We start from the raw sequence: 13,655 nt of genomic DNA, 5'->3' as shown, positions 1-13,655 counted from the left end.
ATGCGCATACCAAGTTGAATACCATTATTAGAGATCACAATTTCGTGCACCAATAGCCTCTAATATGTGCTTCTGGACTTGGATCTGGGCCAAAAAAGGGTTCAGAAATCACTAGGAGCATTTTCTGCAATTTTTGCACGTGCCGTCTGTCACGCGTCCGCGTCAATTGTGTTCTGCTCAAGGCATGCGTGCGCGTCGTCCATGCGTGCACGTTGTTTGTGTTTTGTGCTAAACACACGTCCGCGTCGTCCATGCGTTTACGTCGCTGCTTTTTCTTCAAAACTCCGTTTTTGTGCTTTCCTTCTAGTTTTGTATGTCTCCTTTTTGTCCTCTAAATCATTCCTGCCCTATGAAACCTGAAAATACTTAACACACAAATCACGGCATCGAATGGTAATAAAGGATAATTAAATTTAATATTTTTAAAGCATAGGAAACATGTTTTCATATATATCATAAAACGAGGAAGGAATAGTAAAACCATGCAATTTACATGAATAAGTGGGTGAATATTTGATAAAAATACTCAATTTAAGCACAAGATGACTCATAAAATAGGGGGTTATCAACCTCCCCACACTTAAAGAATAGCATGTCCTCATGCTAAATCCAAGAGAAAAGATTAAAGGTAAAATGGTGGAATCTTATGCAATGCAATCTATTCTAAATGCAAGCTACCTAAATGAATCATGCACTTCTAGTTATTATCCACCTATATATATAGAGCTTACATGTGGTTAATTTGCTTCATATCTTCAAGGAATCATATATGTACAATTAACGCCAAACCATATTAAAACATGTTCACAATTGAGTTGGGTTTAAAAATAATTCACAATCTTGCAATAGAATTAACAATTTAAATATGGATATGTCGGATTGAGCCATTGAACCCTCACTGGATTTGTGTTTACTCTCTAGTCACTCAGTGTTTGGGGTTAATCACTCTATTCTTTTCTATTCATGCTTTCTAAAACCTTGTTCTTCATCTAACTAATCAACAAATATATAATGTATACATACAAACATCATGAGGTCTTATTCAAGGTTGTAATGGGGCCAAGGTAAAGGTAAGGGTATATATATGGTTAAGTGAGCTATAAATTGAATCCTTGATTAGTCTAAGATCTCACATAACATATACATACTTTATAAAAATTCAAAATTATCCTGGTCTTCCAATAATTTTTTCCATTTTCTGTCACATACTCATGTACTAATTTTATTTTGATTTTTATTTCCATGTGCATTGATTTCTACTAAATTTATTATTGGGGTAATTTTGTCCCATTATCTATTTATGTAACTAAAAGGTCTTTTTTTTAACATAAACATATATCAATGCACATGGTGTTTTAGTTTAATTTGGTTTCACATGAGCATGTTCCCAAGTTTCTGATTATTCTTATTAATTTTGATTCTTTCCTATCAACCCATGTTCCCATGTTTTCCCACACTTAGTGGATACACAATCTCCTATCTTAAGCTAACCAAGGATTCAACTTGGGATTTTTAATTTGTTTTTCTACTTAAGGCTAGTGATATGGTTATAGAACAGAAGGGGGTTAAAAGGGCTCAAGGAGGCTAACAAGGGTGATGTTGGAGGTAGGCTTAGTTGGGATAAGTGAGGGAAAATTTAAATAATGGCTTCAATCATATGTGGGTATGTATCTATATTCTATATTGGACATATCGATTGGAACAAAGTAAAGATTACAAGCATAGAAAAGAAGTGCGAAACACACAAGAATGAAATTTATGGTTGGATGTAACCATACAATTAAGCTCAAAACTCACAGGTTGTGTGTTCTTTGGGTCAGAAATCATATATCAGTTATGTCTGTCACGCAAGTAGAAATCAACAGTTTTCATTTAACTCAATGTGAATCTTAAGGTGGCCCTTAAAATCTTAGTGTTCTTCCTTGAAGAAATGTTGTTAACTAACTCACATTTGTTGCTATATATATATAAGGTGTGTGGATTGTTTTGATTCTATTACACTAAAGTTTCTAGTTTACTCTTTTATTTTCAATTAAACCAACTTATCATATGCTAAAAGGGTAAACTATACTAATTAATCCACATATTCTATAACTAATAAGCTAAAATTGCAAATTAAGCTAAATATCTAAGATATATACAGCCCAAAGTGCAAAATGCAAAAATAAAATAAAAATACAGCAAAAGCAAAAGAAAAATGTGCAAGTACTAAAAGACAAAATAAAATAAGATAAAGTAAAAATAAAATAAAATAAAGTACAGAAAAATAAACAAAATAAGATAGAAGAGTCTGTAGTGGTTCCAAAAAGATTCGCCAGAGATGGCGACCTCCCCACACTTAGATTATAGCATCGTCCTCGATGCTCTATCAAGTTGGGTGTGAAGAAGTGTCATCTTCGGAAGGGTGTGCTGGTGCTGTTTGTATGGGCTCTGGCAGTGAAAGTGTTTGAGGCTCTGCCGGTATAGGTGCCTGTGGGTCCGCTGGCTGTGTCAGCTGAGGCTCCTCATGCTGGGGCTCTGCCTGCTCAGCCTCTACTCGTACATCCTTTTCCTGGTCATCCACCTCTTCCTCAGATGGCTCAGATGGTGTGTCAGGCTCGGAGGGGATGTCAGTGTGGCCAGACCGGATCATAAACTTCAAATGCTCATAGCGGCGCTTGCTGTGACGCTCAGACCACTCATATCGCTGCTGGTTGCGACGTTCCATCTGGTCCAGGAGCTCAAATAGATGGTGCACAAGGTGGTAGATGGGCTCGGGAGCAGGTGATGGTGCAATGGTGGTAGCTGGGGTAGTAGATGCTAAAGGGGCACGTCAGCTCGGCGGCCTAGCTGGGTGATCAGATAAGGGAAAGGGAGAGTGCCTCTAACATGGACCCTGGCCATATAATACCTGATGAAACGTGGAAGATATAGGTCCTTACCCTCCATCACACACCAAATGAGGGTGATTATAGCAGCGGGCACCTCTGTCTCTTGAGTGCTCGGCATAATGTAATTACTCAGAATCTGCTGCCAAAGCCGAGCCTCATCATTCAAATATATCAGCTTGATTCCTTTAGGCACCACTGTATTCTTTCCTATGACCCATGGGGTAGCAGGATCAAGGGCTATTCTCTGCTTGACTGCGTCCTAGTTAAATCGCATAAATCTCATATCCTCTTTAGCCTTTTGGTAACCGTCAGGCTGATCTGACTTAGGCAGAAGCTGGAGAATGTCCTCAATAGCTTCCTCAGTGATCAAGATCTGCTTCCTTCTGAGGTGCACTGCATCCAGGGAAGTCTTGAAATAGTTGTAGTAAAATTCTCTGACCCACGAAGAATTAACTTCATTCAAGTTTCTTTCCAAGAAGAACTAGTCTCTCTGTTTTATCTGTTTAGAGGTGTACTGGGTGAGTTCTTTTGGAATTTTAAGAGTCCATTCCAGATACAGGTTCCTGGAAGTCGTAAATATTAGATACTTGAGCTCACAGTATCTGTTGGCAAACTTAACGGGGTCTGTAGCAGTCACCATCTGATCGGCCTTTTCCTGTGGGGTAAAATACTTTTCCCGCCAGGAATCGTCGTGGAGGATATCTAAAATAGTTCTGGAGGATTTGCCACTTTTTCATTTGCTTGTAGTAGCCTTGCCTTTTCCTTTACCTTTGGGATCAGACAACTTGAAAAGCAGAAGTAGCTGGATATAATTGAAGAACGAAGGCAGGAAAACAAGTAGGCAAGTAGGATTTATCAATATAAGCACAAAGGCAAAAAAGTAGTAGAAGAATGAAATGAGTGAAATATACTAACAGTTTGGATTGCATTCGAGTTAATAGTCTGAAAATAAAAATCACAATCCAAAATATATTATAAGTGGAATTCAAGTGAATTAGGAAAAATAGTAATCATGCCTTGAGTTAGAAAGTTAAAGTAGTTAGGGAAAAAGAGAAGTCAAAAAGTTAAAATGGTTAGTAGGTGAAAAGGAAGTTAGAAAGTTAAAGCAATTAGTTAGTACAAAGAAAGTTAAAGTAAGTGGCATGATAATGGGTTTCATAGTTAACAATAAATTCACAAATTTAAAGAACAATCAACTCGTATTCAAGCAAAGATTTCAGTTTATTGATGATAATTCAGATAGATAAAAGAATTGAAAAATTAAAATGAAATCATCAATAATGCAATTTATTAACCAGGGAACCAGAAAGAAATAAGAATGTTAGCCCATGCATTCATGAATTGGTTTGGTTATAGCCAATTAGAGAAATATTCTAAATTGCCAAAACCAATACATGAATGGAGTTGAGTGAAACAATTTGCTGAAAAAAATTGGGCAGTATTTCGGCTAAAATTGGATGTTCCCAGGTAATAAACAGCAAGAAAATCAGTTTGTATGTCATTAAATAGTGCTGAAAAGATTAACAAATAGCAAGAACATTAGAGAACAGTTTAACAGTAGCATCAAACATGAAAGAACAACATATGAACAGCATCATCATCACAGCAAATTCAAAATTGCAAAATAGATAAAATAGGTAACAAGGACGGTGCAATTATCAGGCCTAAATCTACTAACCACATCCTAGCTACCTAACCACCTAAAATCCACTATAATCATGCATCTCTAACTATCCTAATTTGAACAAAAACTGAAAAAATATGCAACTTATTAACTATGGCAGAGGAAATGGTGTTCAGCGGAACCTGGTGTGTGTATGAACAAGGATTAGGGAACAGAGAGATGGTGGTGGTGATGCGCGGTGCTGGGAGGTGGCACGGTGGCGGTTTGGCAGTGGAGCAAGGCGGTTCGGTGGTCGGGTTAGGGTTATAGAGGGGAATGAGAGAAGAAGGGGGCGAGGGGTTGGGGGTGGTACAGGTGGTCGGCAGGGGCACGGCGACGGTGGTGGCGGCTCGGTGAGGGGGCGCAGCAGTGGAGGGAGAAGGTAAGTCCTGGTCGGTGATGGTGGTGGCGGCGGTCCTGGTCGGTGATGGTGGTGGTGGCTCGATGAAGATGGGGCGGTGGTTATGTGGTGGTTGGGGGAGGAGAAGAGAGAGTGCAGAGGGTGGTTGGGGGGAAAGTGACGCGAATTAGGTTAGGGTTTCGCGTAGGTTGGGTTTAGAGGATTCAAATCCACGCGAACGCGTGGTGCACGTGATCACGTGACTGAGGTGGAAAAGGAATGTCGCGAACGCGTCATTAACGCGATCGCGTGAGTGAAGTGACGCGTCCGCGTGAAACAAGCGAACGTGTCGCTTGGAATTGTGCTAAACGCATAATTTCAGCGTCATTTTGGCGCAACACTTTGTGTCCATTTAGGGGGGCAATAATGTTCACGCGACGCGTACGCGTCGCCCACGCTTTCGCATGGTGTGTGTGAAGTGAAAGTGATGCGTTCGCATCATTGACGCGAACGCGTGGCCCAATTTGTGCCTAATGCACACCAGCCGCACGATTCCAGCCCATCTTTCTGGGTGTTGGATGTTTACGCCGATTACCATTCGACGACCATGCGTGGCGTGCGCGCTCGTGTGGATTATATGCAGGATTCAAAATGCAATGCTAATGTGGATGCTATGAATAATTCCAGGTTCAATAAAATAAAATAAAAGAAAACTCAAAAACAAACAAAACGAAATAAAATTGAAAATGGAACGATCATGCCACGGTGGGTTGTCTCCCACCTAGCACTTTTGGTTAAAGTCCTTAAATTGGACATTTGATGAGCTTCCTGTTATGGTAGCTTGTGCTTGTATTCATCCAAAAATCTCCACCACTGTTTGGAATTCCAACAGCCTCCGGGGTCCCAAACAAGGCATGTAAAGCCCTTGAGCGGTTTCGAACAGGTTCTCAGGCTTCTGGGGTGTTGAATGTCAGAACAGATTCTAAGATCCCAAACTTTGCTTTTGCACCCGTCTTTGTTTCGATTTATATTTTTCCAACCAGGTGGTTTGGAAGTTGTATTCTCACTAAGATGACCAAACATCTTCCGAGACCCAATTAATCGAACTCTGTACTAATCCTTGCTCCTCAAATTGAAGTGTGAAACCTCATTGAATCTTGCATACAAGCTCTGAGTGCGAGTCATTTCTCTTTTACTCTTAAAGCCGCAAAGAGCTCTAAGCTGGCCATCTTTTTCAAGTAAACCATATTCAAGTGGAAAAGTAAAGATAAAAGCTAAGGATTTTACCCGCTTGAAGTTTGTATTAGGCTGTAATGGCCTTGGGATAGGTGTTTCCAGTGGTTTTGCAAGCTCTACTCCCTTGTAGTCTTCTGTGAATTCTTCCACTTTTTTGTGAATTTCTTCAACTGCAACCACGTCTTGATCAAAGTCTTTGATTTCTTCCTCATCACTCAAGTCATAAGTTGGAGGTTAAGAAAAGTCTACCTCAGCATCGTCTTCGTATTCACTTGAGGAAGGTTCTTTTGTCTCAAAGAAGTCACTTGCGGATGCAAGTTCATTACTAGGAGAACTTATCTCATGATTAGCATTATCAAGAAAACTCGTGCCTTGGGTTATTCCATCTAGTTCTTCATAAGATACCTGCTTTGAGGGTTGTGCACTATCCTCCTTAGCATCAATTGCAACGTCCTTAATGGAATTTTCCACAACTCTGGATTCGCATGGAGGTTCAGCGTCTCCTAAATTTTAACTAATTTTTCCTCTGCAACTATTATGGCTTCCTCCACTTGTTCCAATACAAAGCCATGTTCCTCATTGTCCACCGGAGTTTCTGGTGTCTCCTTCATGCTACGCTCTTCTTTCGATTCTCCACATGTAGCCATGGGAGTACTTTAAGTGCTCAGATGTTGGGAAGCTAATTGATTTACTACCTCGATTAAGGCGGTCACGAATTCTAGTACATCCCTTTTCATCTTCGCTTGCCCTTGAAGAAGACCACTGATGAGCGGATAATTTATACGCTTTTTGGCATTGTTTTTAGGTAGTTTTTAGTAGGATCTAGCTACTTTTAGGATGTTTTCATTATTTTTTATGCTAAATTCATATTTCTGGACTTTACTATGAGTTTGTGTGTTTTTCTATGATTTCAGGTATTTTCTGGCTGAAATTGAGGGACCTGAGCAAAACTCTGATAGGAGGCTGACAAAGAACTGCTGATGCTGTTGGATTCTGACCTCCCTGCACTCGAAATGGATTTTTTGGAGCTACAGAACTCCAAATGGCACGCTCTCAACGGCGTTGGAAAGTAGACATCCAGAGATAGTAATATATAATAGTCCAAACTTTATTTGAGATTAGACGATGTAAACTGGCGCTCAACGCCAGTTCTATGCTGCATTCTGGAGTCAAACGCCAGAAACACGTCACGAACCAGAGTTGAATGCCAAAAACACGTTACAACTTGGCGTTCAACTCCAAAAGAAGCCTCAACATGTGTAAAGCTCAAGCTTAGCCCAAGAACACACCAAGTGGGCCCCGAAAGTAGATTTCTGCATCAATTACTTACTTCTGTAAACCCTAGTAGCTAGTCTAGTATAAATAAGACATTTTATTGTTGTATTAGGGAGGCTCGATCCTGGATTGTATTTTTGATCCGGTGATTACATTTTGGGGGCTGGCCATTCGGCCATGCCTGGACCTTCATCACTTATGTATTTTCAACGGTGGAGTTTCTACACACCATAGATTAAGGGTGTGGAGCTCTGTTGTACCTCAAGTTTTAATGCAATTACTACTATTTTCTATTCAATTTAGTTTATTCCTGTTCTAAGATATTCGTTGCACTTCACCATGACGAATGTGATGATTCGTGACACTCATAATCATTCTCACCTATGAATGTGTGACTGACAACCACCTCTGTTCTACCTTAGACCGAGCACATATCTCTTGGATTCCTTAATCAGAGTCTTTGTGGTATAAGCTAGAATTGATGGCGGCATTCATGAGAATCTGGAAAGTCTAAACCTTGTCCGTGGTATTCCTAGTAGCATTCAGGGATTGAATGACTGTGACGAGCTTCAAACTTGCGATTGTTGGGCGTGATGACAAACGCAAAAGAATCAATGGATTCTATTCCGACATGATCGAGAACCGATAGATGATTAGCCATGCCATGACAAAGCATTTGGACCTTTTTCACTGAGAGGATGGGATGTAGCCATTGACAACGGTGATGCCCTACATACAGCTTGCCATGGAAAGGTGTAAGAAGGATTGGATGAAGGCAGTAGGAAAGCAGAGATTCAAAAGGAACACAGCATCTTCATACGCCTATCTGAAATTCCCACCAATGATTTACATAAGTATTTCTATCTTTATTTTCTGTTTATTTATTATTATTATTTGAAAACTCCATAACCAATTATTATCTGCCTAACTGAGATTTACAAGATGATCGTAGCTTGCTTCTTACCAACAATCTCCGTGGGATCGACCCTTACTCACGTAATGTTTATTACTTGGACGACCCAGTGCACTTGCTGGTTAGTTGTGCGAAGTTGTGAAGTTATGTTTTGACCATGGTATCATGCACCAAGTTTTTGGCACCATTACCAGGGAGATAACGAACATGAATGCCATTATCAGAAATCACAATTTTGCCTATCAACCACGAAGGATGTTATCCATTGGAGATTGGGGTGGATATGAGGGTTCATTGTTTGGGAGGAAGGGTTCATAATACGGAGGTAGTTCTTCTTGACAAGGATATGGAGATGGTGAATATTGAGGTGGTGGCTCTGGGTGTGGTTCATATGGTGGTTGGTGTAGTGGATAAGGATTAGGGTCATATGGAGGTGAATGGTTGTAGGTGGCTTGTAAGTATGGTGGTTCAAATGTATGTTGTGGAGGTGTTTCATAAGCATAGGGTGGGGCTTGTTGGTAACTACAAGGTGGTCCACCATATCTATCATCTTGGTACGCACCTCGGAATGGCTCTTCACCATAGTAATTCAGTGGAGGTTGGTTGTCACGAAAGGGTCCACCATAACTATTGTCCTGGTATGCATCACATAGTGTTTGTTGGTGATAGCGCGTTGGAGGGGGTTGCTGCTAAGAGGGCTGATCAAATCCTTGTGGCTCCTCCCATCTTTGATTCTTCCAATCTTGATACCTGATCTCATTGTAGCTTCCATTCCTTACAACAATATTGGAATCAAACTTGAAGCCAGAGGGGTGAGTATTCATAGTAGTTAATAAAAATTAAAAATAAAAACAAATAAACAAGCAAAAGCAAATATTTACAATAACCAATAATAAGGTACACATTTGCAATTCCCCGGCAACGGCACCATTTTGACGAACTGGAATTAATTCTTCACAATTTCCATGTTTGTGGTCAATGACTAGGATAGGACACCTTGAATCTCAACCCTTGTCAACAGGTTCTTTTTTACCATTTGAATTCCCTTTTCATTGATTACTTGCTTTGAGTTTAATTCCTTACATGCTTGACGAACTGAATTCCTGTGCAGTCTAGAATTTTCACAAAATAAATCCTCGTTGCAAGTATAGCTTCTAAACCGGCAAGGAATCCCTTTCGTACAAAAGCTTGGTTGTCACAAGTAACAAAACCCAATAAAATTTATAACCGAAATATTTAAACATCGGGTCGTCTCTCAAGGAATTGCAGGGAGGTATGATTTATTATTGGTTAAAGAAAACATTATAATTTTGGGTTTTTAAAATAAGGAACAGGTTATTAAATGGCAAGGAAAATAAATTAATAATTATAAAATCTCTTAGCAAGGTATAAGAAATTGAAGTCCTATCCTAGTTATCTTTATCAGGTGTGATGAGGATTGGACTCTGCTCCCACTTTAGTTACCCTTACGAAATAAAGAAAAGTCAAGCGGACTAATTAATTTGATCCTCAAGTCCTGGTCAACTCCTATGGAAATACTAGAGTTATTGGAGTACAAATTAATCAGCAAAGAATTCCAATTTCAATCAACAGCTGAGTTTGATAACTCAAGTGTTACTAATTACTCAACCAAGGCCAAAGCGTGTAAAAAGCTAAATTAAAGTCATAAATATGAATTACCTCAAATTGCATAAATAAGAGAAATCAAGTCTGACATAAGGGTTCATAAATTAAAGTAATACAATAAATAAAAGTAGAAAATAAATTAAAGGAACATTGAACATGTGATGAAGAGAAGTAGTCTAAACATAATAGAAATCCTAAATCCTAATTCTAAGAGAGAGGAGAGAACCTCTCTCTCTAAAAACTACATCTAAAAACAAAAAATTGTGAATTTGTATCAATTGTTGTTGATGAATGGATGGATTCCCCACTTTATAGCCTCTAATCTGTGCATCTAGACTTGGATCTGGGCCAAAAGAGGGTTTAGAAATCGCAAGGAGCGTTTTTTGCAATTTCTGCACGTGGCATCTGTCACGCGTACGCGTGGGTCACGCGTTCGCGTCATCTGGAGTTTTGCTCTTCCATGCGTCCGCGTCAATCATGCGTCTGCGTCAATTGCGTTTTGCTCAAGGCATGTGTCTGCATCGTCCATGCGTGCGCGTCGTTTGTGTTTTGCGCTAAGCACGCGTCCGCGTCGTCCATGCGTTCGCGTCGCTACTTTTTCTTCAAAACTCCACTTTTGTGCTTTCCTTCCAGTTTTGTATGTCTCCTTTTTGTCCTCTAAGTCATTCCTGCCCTATGTAACCTGAAAACACTTAACACACAAATCACGGCATCGAATGGTAATAAAGGATAATTAAATTTAATATTTTTAAAGCATAGAAAACATATTTTCACATATATCATAAAATGAGGAGGGAATAGTAAAACCATACAATTTACATGAATAAGTGGGTGAAGATTTGATAAAAACACTCAATTTAAGCACAAGATGACTCATAAAATAGGGGTTTATCAATGCTTCTTTACTTTCTTGTCATTCAATTTTCTTGTTTATTGTGATCCAAAACTCCTTTTTTTCATAGCCAATAAATTAAGCACTTGATTGCAATTTCTAAGGAGAACGACCTGAGATTCTAATCCCAGTTATTTTGGTTTGTATTGTGACAACCTTTTAAACTTTGATTGAGGGTTACTCGTTGGTCTAGACTATGCTTGCAACGAGATTCTTTTATTGAGAAATTCTAAACCGGTATTAATCCTTACATCACTAATTTATTGGTTATATGGCCAAACCCGACATGTTTGGTAGTGAACCATGGACAGTCCCTCTATGCATGCATCCCAAGAGTCTATGCATATATATGATCATTCATTTATCATCTTATTGAGGGATTCCAAAAGGTTAACAGAGTATCGAGTCTCAACCTAGAGCAAGTGGGGGCAAACCACTGCATCTACCCAAGGAAACTTGTACGCCGTCTGGATCTTTCAATCATAATTCATCAATATCATCATCACCCTTATTTGTATCTCATACCATCATAATTCATCATTATCATCATTATTATTCATATCTCATACAGCATTACCCAAGCCTCATTAATTAAATTATTCACTTCACAAATCTCCTTCAATGTTAACCTAACTTCCTCAATAGGTTCGCTCTCTTTCTTAAGCCTGACATTAGCTATCAGACCTTAAACAGGGATTACAGAGGTTGGAAAGCAAGAAAAATGGTTATAAACACAAAAATACAACTTTGGTAAAACAGGGTGGTCATGTGTACGCATGCCACCCACATACGCATGGTTGGGATTTTAAAAATGGCGCATACACGGACACCTTCAGCTTTCGTGAGAAGTTTTAGACAGCAAGGTTGGCTCGCATTGTGTGGCACTTGCCATGTACACAAGATCTCAAAAATTACCATTCTCACGTACGCATGGCCTCCGCGTACGCGAGAGTAGTGCCATGGACTCGCATACGCATGACATTCCCCGTATACACATGAATGTGAATTTCTCCAAAAAGCTATTAAGTTCAGAAAATCAGTTTTGACACTAAACTTATGCACAACTTTTTCGTTAAAAATTATTTTTAGTCCATTCTATGAAATGTTATAAACTTTATGGAAGACAAGTTTCGCAAGATTTGGGGTCTGGAAGCCAAGTTATGGCCCGCTAAAGTTGGTCAAAAATAAGTTTTACCAAAACTTACAAATCCTCTAATTTTTTGAAATTCTCAATTCATAACCAATCAAACCACAACAAAATTAATACCAATTACTCCTAACCATTATCATATACTTCTCAGTCACTCCACAAAAATATGAACACTTAAATTATTCAATATAGAAGAAACTAGCTTGGGCATATGAATATTAGAAGGCTAAAATAATTATTTTGCTCAACACATTTCAACTTGATTGTTTGAGGTTTTATTCTAGAGAAACATTATGAAATCTTTACAAATTGTTTAGAATCTTGAAGAAGAAAAAGTCATCAATCAATAATTAAGTAAGAAGGGGTAAAGAAAGAGAAGCTGAAGGCTCTGAGCACAATAGACTAATCTAAACCATTAGTCAAGTGCTTGTGGTATTTATGCACCAAGTGGTAAAACATGAAAACAAAATACTTATAGTCAAGGCTAGGCTCAAAAGTGCAAAGCATTCCCTTAAGTTCAAGGTTCTGAGCATCAATGACTAGAAAGAAGAGAAAGAACAAATATAAGGCTCAAAGAGTCCTCTAGTCACATGCTTGTGGTACTTATGTACCAAGTGGTAAAACTTGATAACAAAGCACTTAGAGTCAAAGCTAAACTCATGGTGCAATGCACCCAATAAGCTAAGATAAGAAAGAAAAGAGAAAGACAATAAGCTTTCTTCAAGGTAGGAATATTAGAAAAGATTTCATAATATGAACAAGATAGGAACCTTAATACTTAGAATTCTTTTATGAATGATGCATGCTTAAGTGAAACAGCTAACCTAGAACATTAAGAAATGCTAATCTCCACACCCTGGATTGTCAAGATTGAATCTTTATGGTTGATGTACATGATTTCTCATTTGCTTGAGGACAAGTAAAGTTTCAAGTTTGGTGTTATGATGCATGTGCATCATGAGTTGTTTTTCTTTGTTATTTCATATAGAAAGTCAATGAACTATGTGGTGCACGGAATTGTGATTTACACTTTTCACAGCTCCGGTGCCACTATCTAGCAAGTGCACTAGGTCGTCCAAGTAATACCTTACGTGAGTAAGGGTCGATCCCATGTAGATTGTCGGCTTGAAGCAAGCTATGGTTATCTTGTAACTCTTAGTCAGGATATCAATAATAATTCTTAGTTTTATTTGTAAAAAGTAAAAGAATATGAAATAAATAATACTTGTTATGCAGTAATGGAGAACAGGTTGAGGTTTCGGAGATGCTCTACCCTCTGAGTTTCTGCTTTCCTACTGCCTTCTTCTTCAAACACGCCTGGCTCCTTCTATGGCAAGCTTTATGTTGGTGGATCATCATTGTCAATGGCTACCATCCGTCCTCTCAGTGAAAACATATCCGCTACGGTTTTCCGCATGGCTAATCATCTGTCGGTTCTCACTTGTGTTGGAATAAGATCCATTGATCTTTTTGCACATTGTCACTGCGCCCAACAGTCGCGAGTTTGAAGCTCGTCACAGTCATCCCTTCCTAGATCCTACCCGGAATACCATAGACAAGGTTTATACTTTCTGGATCTCAAGAATGCCACCAATTGATTCTATCCTCAACCACGAAGATTCTGGTCTCATGGATTCGAATTCTCTGTTATCAGGAGAGGTCAACAAACTCGTGAGTCAAGAGTCCAAGA

The sequence above is a fragment of the Arachis hypogaea genome, chromosome 9 (genome assembly GCF_003086295.3).
Source record: "Arachis hypogaea cultivar Tifrunner chromosome 9, arahy.Tifrunner.gnm2.J5K5, whole genome shotgun sequence".
NCBI lineage: Eukaryota > Viridiplantae > Streptophyta > Magnoliopsida > Fabales > Fabaceae > Arachis > Arachis hypogaea.
Note: the sequence above shows the minus strand (reverse complement) of the source record.